We start from the raw sequence: 10,540 nt of genomic DNA on the forward strand, positions 1-10,540 counted from the left end.
CCCCCCCCCCCCCCCCCCCCCCCCCCCCCCCCCCCCCCCCCCCCCCCCCCCCCCCCCCCCCCCCCCCCCCCCCCCCCCCCCCCCCCCCCCCCCCCCCCCCCCCCCCCCCCCCCCCCCCCCCCCCCCCCCCCCCCCCCCCCCCCCCCCCCCCCCCCCCCCCCCCCCCCCCCCCCCCCCCCCCCCCCCCCCCCCCCCCCCCCCCCCCCCCCCCCCCCCCCCCCCCCCCCCCCCCCCCCCCCCCCCCCCCCCCCCCCCCCCCCCCCCCCCCCCCCCCCCCCCCCCCCCCCCCCCCCCCCCCCCCCCCCCCCCCCCCCCCCCCCCCCCCCCCCCCCCCCCCCCCCCCCCCCCCCCCCCCCCCCCCCCCCCCCCCCCCCCCCCCCCCCCCCCCCCCCCCCCCCCCCCCCCCCCCCCCCCCCCCCCCCCCCCCCCCCCCCCCCCCCCCCCCCCCCCCCCCCCCCCCCCCCCCCCCCCCCCCCCCCCCCCCCCCCCCCCCCCCCCCCCCCCCCCCCCCCCCCCCCCCCCCCCCCCCCCCCCCCCCCCCCCCCCCCCCCCCCCCCCCCCCCCCCCCCCCCCCCCCCCCCCCCCCCCCCCCCCCCCCCCCCCCCCCCCCCCCCCCCCCCCCCCCCCCCCCCCCCCCCCCCCCCCCCCCCCCCCCCCCCCCCCCCCCCCCCCCCCCCCCCCCCCCCCCCCCCCCCCCCCCCCCCCCCCCCCCCCCCCCCCCCCCCCCCCCCCCCCCCCCCCCCCCCCCCCCCCCCCCCCCCCCCCCCCCCCCCCCCCCCCCCCCCCCCCCCCCCCCCCCCCCCCCCCCCCCCCCCCCCCCCCCCCCCCCCCCCCCCCCCCCCCCCCCCCCCCCCCCCCCCCCCCCCCCCCGTAGCCAGCACAAGACTCTTGTTTATTGCCCCCGCAGCTGGCCCCTTTCCGCCCGACGACACTATTTCTGTGTACATCTTAATCAAAGAAGTTTCAAATTTGCAGTGTTCACACTGACCTTTAACTGTAGGGCAGAGACCAAATCTCTTCACTATATGGACACCAAATTTGGGCTGAGCACATGCGTGTGATGCAAATGCTTGGCATAGTGTGGATAGGGACTGTAGTGAGACTATTATGTTTTCATTGTTATTGGTATTGTTTATATTATCAATGCCCTGTGTAAAGCCATTCTCTTTATATTGCAGAGGTCTAAGCTTGCCTACCACAGTTGAACCTTGATTACCGGTATCTACGGCATCTATGTGATCAAAGAAAGGCCTGGACACCGTAGCTGCAGGCTGACTTGGCTGTCTTTCCACATCATCATTTGAACAAGGTAGTAGAGATGGATGCTCTATGGATAGCTCCCTGGCCCGTCTTCTGTTTGGCTTGATCAGGGTTATCGCTTCCCTTCTCGTTCTTTTAGAATGCCAGCTTTTTCTTCGGGCCATTTTCTGATGTTGGTAATATTGTATTTGGTGGTTAGTTACTGTGGTGTGTATTATGATGTCATTGATGCTTTATGACGTCATCAATGCTCTGTTGATGACGTCACAGAATGGATGACATCATGTCAGACATCATAACAACAGTTATTGTAAACATTAGGTGAAAAACATGTAATTTCTCTATTAATCCCTGTAACTCATGAACAATTTTCCTTTTGGTACAATTTCCAATCATTAAAACAGTCAAAATCACCACTTGTAGCTGTTTATAGTAATTTTCATTTCCAAATTACCTCCCCTTGGTATTGTCAATAGACTGAGGCCTGAAGTGACTTTTCTCTAGTTTTCTGTTTTGTGTGCCTAAACTGAGGAATTTTCACTGTTCAAAATTTGTTCAGAACTCTTACTTGATATATATTCTATGCACTTATGGCAAGAAAATTTCTTAGATTTATTAAAACAGGTTTTAAATAGTGTGAAAAGGGGCCATTTTATGTAGATTTTAGGCTCATTTTGTGATAAATCATGAATTTTTAGATGAATTGTGGTACCAATTACTTTAAAAACTGTTGGGAATCGTAAATCATTATCAAATCCTTTAAAGTAGAGGTAACATGAGTGTATAGCTATATATGATACATAGATATTGAAGTTTAAAATGTGTCAACATTTGCTTTATTCAGTTTACTTGCACAGTGATATTTCCAAGAAATACATGGCTCAGTGAAACCTTCATAACTTGGTCAGTTTTTGAGATACACAGTATAATGAGGTACCGTTTTGCTCGTTATAACCTTGTACATGTCTTTAAATGACTTTTATAGAATTAAAAAACAAACAAAGTGGTGTATAAGGTAGCAGTGTACAGTAAGAGGGTGTGGACATGGGTGATATTTTAATAAGACAGACAATCCCTTTATTAATGCATGCATAAAAAATATAAAAATACATATATCCTATATACGGTATATTAAACATGAAGTGTTGTATACAGACTTTATATTTTTATTAAAAACTCTGTGAGAAATGGGTTCGAGATTATGGGATCAGAGCTTATACGAATATGAGGCTATACAGGAAGTACGGGTCATTTAAGCAGCAGAAATTGGTAGTTGTGACACGAGGTAAGATTGCTCAAAAGTTTAATGATATACCTATATCCAAATATGGCTTATTGTGCCGTCCAGATAGTGTGTATCAAGTTTAAACTGGATTCAAGAAAAAAATTTCTAGTAGGAGGGGTGTAATTTTACCTATATCCAAATAGTGGCTTATTTTGCATTTTTTCATGGTTTTTGATGTCGTTACCATGGTTTTCACATATCCTGAACACAAGGTCAAATCCTGCTTATCTTTGATCCAATTTTAGAAAATAATTGCAAATATTCTGTAGATTATGAATATATATACTTTAATATGTATTGCATGCATGGTTTTCTGACTGTGTTCACATATTCAAAGGCACATGGCTTATTTTGCAGGAACTTGCTATCTTACTGTACACTGCTACCTTATTGAGGCTGTAAAATACCCAATTTCTTTGAAATCAGTGCTTAATAGCACATTTAACAGTCCCATATTCTATTATTTACTATTTCAAACTAAAAACAAAACAAACCATGTAGTTTTAGGCCTGAATTATGAGCATTTATTGTTAAAGTGCATTATTAAGGGGGGTTAACTCTGTACATCCGGTTGGAAATCTCTTGTTTACATGGTCATGAAGCTTGCAGTGCATTAGTAAGTTCATTGGTTCAGTGTTGGCAGTTGATTTTTTTAAGAGGTTTAGGACAGACCAGTCTTCTCATAATGGTTTCTTGTATTTATCCTGTATTTCAAGGACTATTTCCATGGTTACCAGTTGTGAAGGTAAGATTTCTGGTGATAATTCCATGTACATGATATTTGATTCATTTTTGTATGATTTTCTGTTGCTAGGTCTGTGCTACATGTGGTTACACATTCACGATGTCTGTAATATTCAGTTCTGTGATTACTGCTGCTGAAAAGCAGATGTTTATTGAAAAACTGTCTAATTTTACAGTTTCCAGTGATCGCTGTAAAACCTGGGTGGGCACAATAAATAAGGACGGTTATGGCGTCATCCGGCTAATGTTTCGAAATCACAGGCGGCGCGTCACTGTTCACCGTCTACAGTATTTCCTTCAAAATAATTGTATGCCATTATCCCCTCAGTTGCACGTGTCACATATTTGTCACAACAGGTTATGTGTTAAAATCCAGCACTTGTCCCTGGAACCGTGCAAGGTCAACAGTGATAGGAAGCGATGTAATTTAGACAAGGCTTGTACAGGGCATCGTGGGTTTGCTAACTGTGTTTTTTTAGAGATTGGTGAGTAAACGTGTTCATGATTGTGTTATTGTTCAAGTTTACTGATTTGACACACCATAGTTCTTTGCATATATTAGTGTTCTTTCTGTTCAAGTTTATGTTCTGTGATTTGTTAAGTTTACACCATAGTTGTGTGTGTGGTAGCTTGTTCGGGGGTGCTCTGTGCATATAGTGATTGTGTTCGAATCTTACGGTTACATTTCTTTAATTTACCTAAGTGTCGTATGTACTTGTACTGAGCAGTGCGCTTTCTTAGAGCATGGTACCTATCGATGCGATCCCTTTTAGCCATTTCTTTCCAAAAGGGATCATGTCGGTGGTATTTCAGGCCAATAGACTTACTCAGGATAAGTGCTGATTGGCCTGTCCCTAAACTATCTGGGTGTACTGCTGAGTGACACAGCCCGTCAAAATTTCTTCCCCACAGGGTGCTTTTTTGGTGCGTATGTGAAAGCACGGTGGTTCAGACTTTCTGTTTTGTTTGTTGTTTGTAGGTTTGGTATGTTTTTGAGTGTTGCGAGAGACAGGCTGTTGTTTATGACTGTTTGTACTTTAAGCTCATCTTCTATGTTTAGGTCCAAATGCTGACCATATGGCAAGTGTCGTGTGTTGTACGAGGGAAGATGAGCCACACAGACGACAGAGTTTGCACGGCAGTTGGTGTGTAAACCGCTTAAGCATGGCATAATAGTTCGCAAAGCTGTCTGGGATCTTGATATGAACAGGTCACCAGTACAGCTTTGTCGAATGCGTGCTAGTTCCAGTCTAATGCGACAGCGCACACATGAGGCAAGCTTCTCCATGAACACATCTTTATCAAAGTTATGGTCAATGGAGGTAAGCTTTAAAGCTCTCAGCTTTTTGTACAAGTTTCTCAACAAATGAAGGAAACAGGTTTCATGTTGTATGTTAAGACCAGTTGTATTACAATAATCTCTTACCAATTTAGGGTACTGACTGCTGCCGTCAGTCATCAGAGATTTGACACCGACGATATTGGCAGTTCGAACACTCTCCAGGTTTTTCAGAGTAAGCGCTCGTTCACCGGAGGACATGGTCTGGTCTACACCATAAGTCCTAGAACAGTGAGCACCAGAGTGATCACAGCTTGGTTTCAGGCATAACTTGTTTCCTGTCTCCATAGCTAGTGTCAGTTTGCATTTGGTTTCCTGTTCCACAAGTGGGGAAAAGGAAGCCGAGGCTGCCTCGAATCCAGCTTGGAGCCTGTTGTTATATGCCATATCAGTTTCATCCACGGCAACAACAGGCCTTTTACCAAGCAACTCTAGGCACTCTCGTACAAACCTCTGGTTTTCAAGCATAGAAGCTTTGTTAAGCTCGGTCATTTTTGTGCTAAGTCTACTAAAAGTTCTCTGTATGTATGACCGGCTCATTGGTTTGATATTCATGCACGTCAAAAATAAATGCACATCGGACGGGCCCACCTTGGATTTCAAGGTAGCCAGCACAAGACTCTTGTTTATTGCCCCCGCAGCTGGCCCCCTTCCGCCCGACGACACTATTTCTGTGTACATCTTAATCAAAGAAGTTTCAAATTTGCAGTGTTCACACTGACCTTTAACTGTAGGGCAGAGACCAAATCTCTTCACTATATGGACACCAAATTTTGGCTGAGCACATGCGTGTGATGCAAATGCTTGGCATAGTGTGGATAGGGACTAGTAGTGAGACTATTATGTTTTCATTGTTATTGGTATTGTTTATATTATCAATGCCCTGTGTAAAGCCATTCTCTTTATATTGCAGAGGTCTAAGCTTGCCTACCACAGTTGAACCTTGATTACCGGTATCTACGGCATCTATGTGATCAAAGAAAGGCCTGGACACCGTAGCTGCAGGCTGACTTGGCTGTCTTTCCACATCATCATTTGAACAAGGTAGTAGAGATGGATGCTCTATGGATAGCTCCCTGGCCCGTCTTCTGTTTGGCTTGATCAGGGTTATCGCTTCCCTTCTCGTTCTTTTAGAATGCCAGCTTTTTCTTCGGGCCATTTTCTGATGTTGGTAATATTGTATTTGGTGGTTAGTTACTGTGGTGTGTATTATGACGTCATTGATGCTTTATGACGTCATCAATGCTCTGTTGATGACGTCACAGAATGGATGACATCATGTCAGACATCATAACAACAGTTATTGTAAACATTAGGTGAAAAACATGTAATTTCTCTATTAATCCCTGTAACTCATGAACAATTTTCCTTTTGGTACAATTTCCAATCATTAAAACAGTCAAAATCACCACTTGTAGCTGTTTATATAGTAATTTTCATTTCCAAATTACCTCCCCTTGGTATTGTCAATAGGCTGAGGCCTGAAGTGACTTTTCTCTAGTTTTCTGTTTTGTGTGCCTAAACTGAGGAATTTTCACTGTTCAAATTTGTTCAGAACTCTTACTTGATATATATTCTATGCACTTATGGCAAGAAAATTTCTTAGATTTATTAAAACAGGTTTTAAATAGTGTGAAAAGGGGCCATTTTATGTAGATTTTAGGCTCATTTTGTGATAAATCATGAATTTTTAGATGAATTGTGGTACCAATTACTTTAAAAACTGTTGGGAATTGTAAATCATTATCAAATCCTTTAAAGTAGAGGTAACATGAGTGTATAGCTATGTATTATACATAGATATTGAAGTTTAAAATGTGTCAACATTTGCTTTATTCAGTTTACTTGCACAGTGATATTTCCAAGAAATACATGGCTCAGTGAAACCTTCATAACTTGGTCAGTTTTTGAGATACACAGTATAATGAGGTACCGTTTTGCTCGTTATAACCTTGTACATGTCTTTAAATGACTTTTATAGAATTAAAAAACAAACAAAGTGGTGTATTATTGAGGCTGTAAAATACCCAATTTCTTTGAAATCAGTGCTTAATAGCACATTTAACAGTCCCATATTCTATTATTTACTATTTCAAACTAAAAACAAAACAAACCATGTAGTTTTAGGCCTGAATTATGAGCATTTATTGTTAAAGTGCATTATTAAGGGGGGTTAACTCTGTACATCCGGTTGGAAATCTCTTGTTTACATGGTCATGAAGCTTGCAGTGCATTAGTAAGTTCATTGGTTCAGTGTTGGCAGTTGATTTTTTTAAGAGGTTTAGGACAGACCAGTCTTCTCATAATGGTTTCTTGTATTTATCCTGTATTTCAAGGACTATTTCCATGGTTACCAGTTGTGAAGGTAAGATTTCTGGTGATAATTCCATGTACATGATATTTGATTCATTTTTGTATGATTTTCTGTTGCTAGGTCTGTGCTACATGTGGTTACACATTCACGATGTCTGTAATATTCAGTTCTGTGATTACTGCTGCTGAAAAGCAGATGTTTATTGAAAAACTGTCTAATTTTACAGTTTCCAGTGATCGCTGTAAAACCTGGGTGGGCACAATAAATAAGGACGGTTATGGCGTCATCCGGCTGATGTTTCGAAATCACAGGCGGCGCGTCACTGTTCACCGTCTACAGTATTTCCTTCAAAATAATTGTATGCCATTATCCCCTCAGTTGCACGTGTCACATATTTGTCACAACAGGTTATGTGTTAAAATCCAGCACTTGTCCCTGGAACCGTGCAAGGTCAACAGTGATAGGAAGCGATGTAATTTAGACAAGGCTTGTACAGGGCATCGTGGGTTTGCTAACTGTGTGTTTTAGAGATTGGTGAGTAAACGTGTTCATGATTGTGTTATTGTTCAAGTTTACTGATTTGACACACCATAGTTCTTTGCATATATTAGTGTTCTTTCTGTTCAAGTTTATGTTCAGTGATTTGTTAAGTTTACACCATAGTTGTGTGTGGTAGCTTGTTCGGGGGTGCTCTGTGCATATAGTGATTGTGTTCGAATCTTACGGTTACATTTCTTTAATTTACCTAAGTGTCGTATGTACTTGTACTGAGCAGTGCGCTTTCTTAGAGCATGGTACCTATCGATGCGATCCCTTTTAGCCATTTCTTTCCAAAAGGGATCATGTCGGTGGTATTTCAGGCCAATAGACTTACTCAGGATAAGTGCTGATTGGCCTGTCCCTAAACTATCTGAGTGTACTGCTGAGTGACACAGCCCGTCAAAATTTCTTAGCCCCCACAGGGTGCTTTTTGGTGCGTATGTGAAAGCACGGTGGTTCAGACTTTCTGTTTTGTTTGTTGTGTGTAGGTTTGGTATCTTTTTGAGTGTTGCGAGAGACAGGCTGTTGTTTATGACTGTTTGTACTTTAAGCTCATCTTCTCTGTTTAGGTCCAAATGCTGACCATATGGCAAGTGTCGTGTGTTGTACGAGGGAAGATGAGCCACACAGACGACAGAGTTTGCACGGCAGTTGGTGTGTAAACCGCTTAAGCATGGCATAATAGTTCGCAAAGCTGTCTGGGATCTTGATATGAACAGGTCACCAGTACAGCTTTGTCGAATGCGTGCTAGTTCCAGTCTAATGCGACAGCGCACACATGAGGCAAGCTTCTCCATGAACACATCTTTATCAAAGTTATGGTCAATGGAGGTAAGCTTTAAAGCTCTCAGCTTTTTGTACAAGTTTCTCAACAAATGAAGGAAACAGGTTTCATGTTGTATGTTAAGACCAGTTGTATTACAATAATCTCTTACCAATTTAGGGTACTGACTGCTGCCGTCAGTCATCAGAGATTTGACACCGACGATATTGGCAGTTCGAACACTCTCCAGGTTTTTCAGAGTAAGCGCTCGTTCACCGGAGGACATGGTCTGGTCTACACCATAAGTCCTAGAACAGTGAGCACCAGAGTGATCACAGCTTGGTTTCAGGCATAACTTGTTTCCTGTCTCCATAGCTAGTGTCAGTTTGCATTTGGTTTCCTGTTCCACAAGTGGGGAAAAGGAAGCCGAGGCTGCCTCGAATCCAGCTTGGAGCCTGTTGTTATATGCCATATCAGTTTCCCGGCAACAACAGGCCTTTTACCAAGCAACTCTAGGCACTCTCGTACAAACCTCTGGTTTTCAAGCATAGAAGCTTTGTTAAGCTCGGTCATTTTTGTGCTAAGTCTACTAAAAGTTCTCTGTATGTATGACCGGCTCATGGGTTTGATATTCATGCACGTCAAAAATAAATGCACATCGGACGGGCCCACCTTGGATTTCAAGGTAGCCAGCACAAGACTCTTGTTTATTGCCCCCGCAGCTGGCCCCTTTCCGCCCGACGACACTATTTCTGTGTACATCTTAATCAAAGAAGTTTCAAATTTGCAGTGTTCACACTGACCTTTAACTGTAGGGCAGAGACCAAATCTCTTCACTATATGGACACCAAATTTGGGCTGAGCACATGCGTGTGATGCAAATGCTTGGCATAGTGTGGATAGGGACTGTAGTGAGACTATTATGTTTTCATTGTTATTGGTATTGTTTATATTATCAATGCCCTGTGTAAAGCCATTCTCTTTATATTGCAGAGGTCTAAGCTTGCCTACCACAGTTGAACCTTGATTACCGGTATCTACGGCATCTATGTGATCAAAGAAAGGCCTGGACACCGTAGCTGCAGGCTGACTTGGCTGTCTTTCCACATCATCATTTGAACAAGGTAGTAGAGATGGATGCTCTATGGATAGCTCCCTGGCCCGTCTTCTGTTTGGCTTGATCAGGGTTATCGCTTCCCTTCTCGTTCTTTTAGAATGCCAGCTTTTTCTTCGGGCCATTTTCTGATGTTGGTAATATTGTATTTGGTGGTTAGTTACTGTGGTGTGTATTATGACGTCATTGATGCTTTATGACGTCATCAATGCTCTGTTGATGACGTCACAGAATGGATGACATCATGTCAGACATCATAACAAATTATTGTAAACATTAGGTGAAAAACATGTAATTTCTCTATTAATCCCTGTAACTCATGAACAATTTTCCTTTTGGTACAATTTCCAATCATTAAAACAGTCAAAATCACCACTTGTAGCTGTTTATAGTAATTTTCATTTCCAAATTACCTCCCCTTGGTATTGTCAATAGGCTGAGGCCTGAAGTGACTTTTCTCTAGTTTTCTGTTTTGTGTGCCTAAACTGAGGAATTTTCACTGTTCAAATTTGTTCAGAACTCTTACTTGATATATATTCTATGCACTTATGGCAAGAAAATTTCTTAGATTTATTAAAACAGGTTTTAAATAGTGTGAAAAGGGGCCATTTTATGTAGATTTTAGGCTCATTTTGTGATAAATCATGAATTTTTAGATGAATTGTGGTACCAATTACTTTAAAAACTGTTGGGAATTGTAAATCATTATCAAATCCTTTAAAGTAGAGGTAACATGAGTGTATAGCTATGTATTATACATAGATATTGAAGTTTAAAATGTGTCAACATTTGCTTTATTCAGTTTACTTGCACAGTGATATTTCCAAGAAATACATGGCTCAGTGAAACCTTCATAACTTGGTCAGTTTTTGAGATACACAGTATAATGAGGTACCGTTTTGCTCGTTATAACCTTGTACATGTCTTTAAATGACTTTTATAGAATTAAAAAACAAACAAAGTGGTGTATTATTGAGGCTGTAAAATACCCAATTTCTTTGAAATCAGTGCTTAATAGCACATTTAACAGTCCCATATTCTATTATTTACTATTTCAAACTAAAAACAAAACAAACCATGTAGTTTTAGGCCTGAATTATGAGCATTTATTGTTAAAGTGCATTATTAAGGGGGGTTAACTCTGTACATCCGGTTGGAAATCTCTTGTTTACATGGTCATG

General features: G+C 43.6%; 1 long non-coding RNA gene across 1 annotated transcript; it reads left to right on the forward strand.

Moving 5' to 3' along the window:
- The first annotated feature begins 1,166 nt into the window (after positions 1 to 1,166).
- Positions 1,167 to 9,523, forward strand: LOC138311515 (uncharacterized). Its single transcript, XR_011206677.1, has 5 exons — positions 1,167 to 1,309; positions 4,350 to 4,611; positions 5,542 to 5,672; positions 8,052 to 8,313; positions 9,239 to 9,523. It is a non-coding gene; the product is annotated as an uncharacterized lncRNA (long non-coding RNA).
- Positions 9,524 to 10,540: the final 1,017 nt, after the last annotated feature.

Source organism: Argopecten irradians, unplaced genomic scaffold, assembly GCF_041381155.1.
Source record: "Argopecten irradians isolate NY unplaced genomic scaffold, Ai_NY scaffold_0038, whole genome shotgun sequence".
Classification (NCBI taxonomy): domain Eukaryota; kingdom Metazoa; phylum Mollusca; class Bivalvia; order Pectinida; family Pectinidae; genus Argopecten; species Argopecten irradians.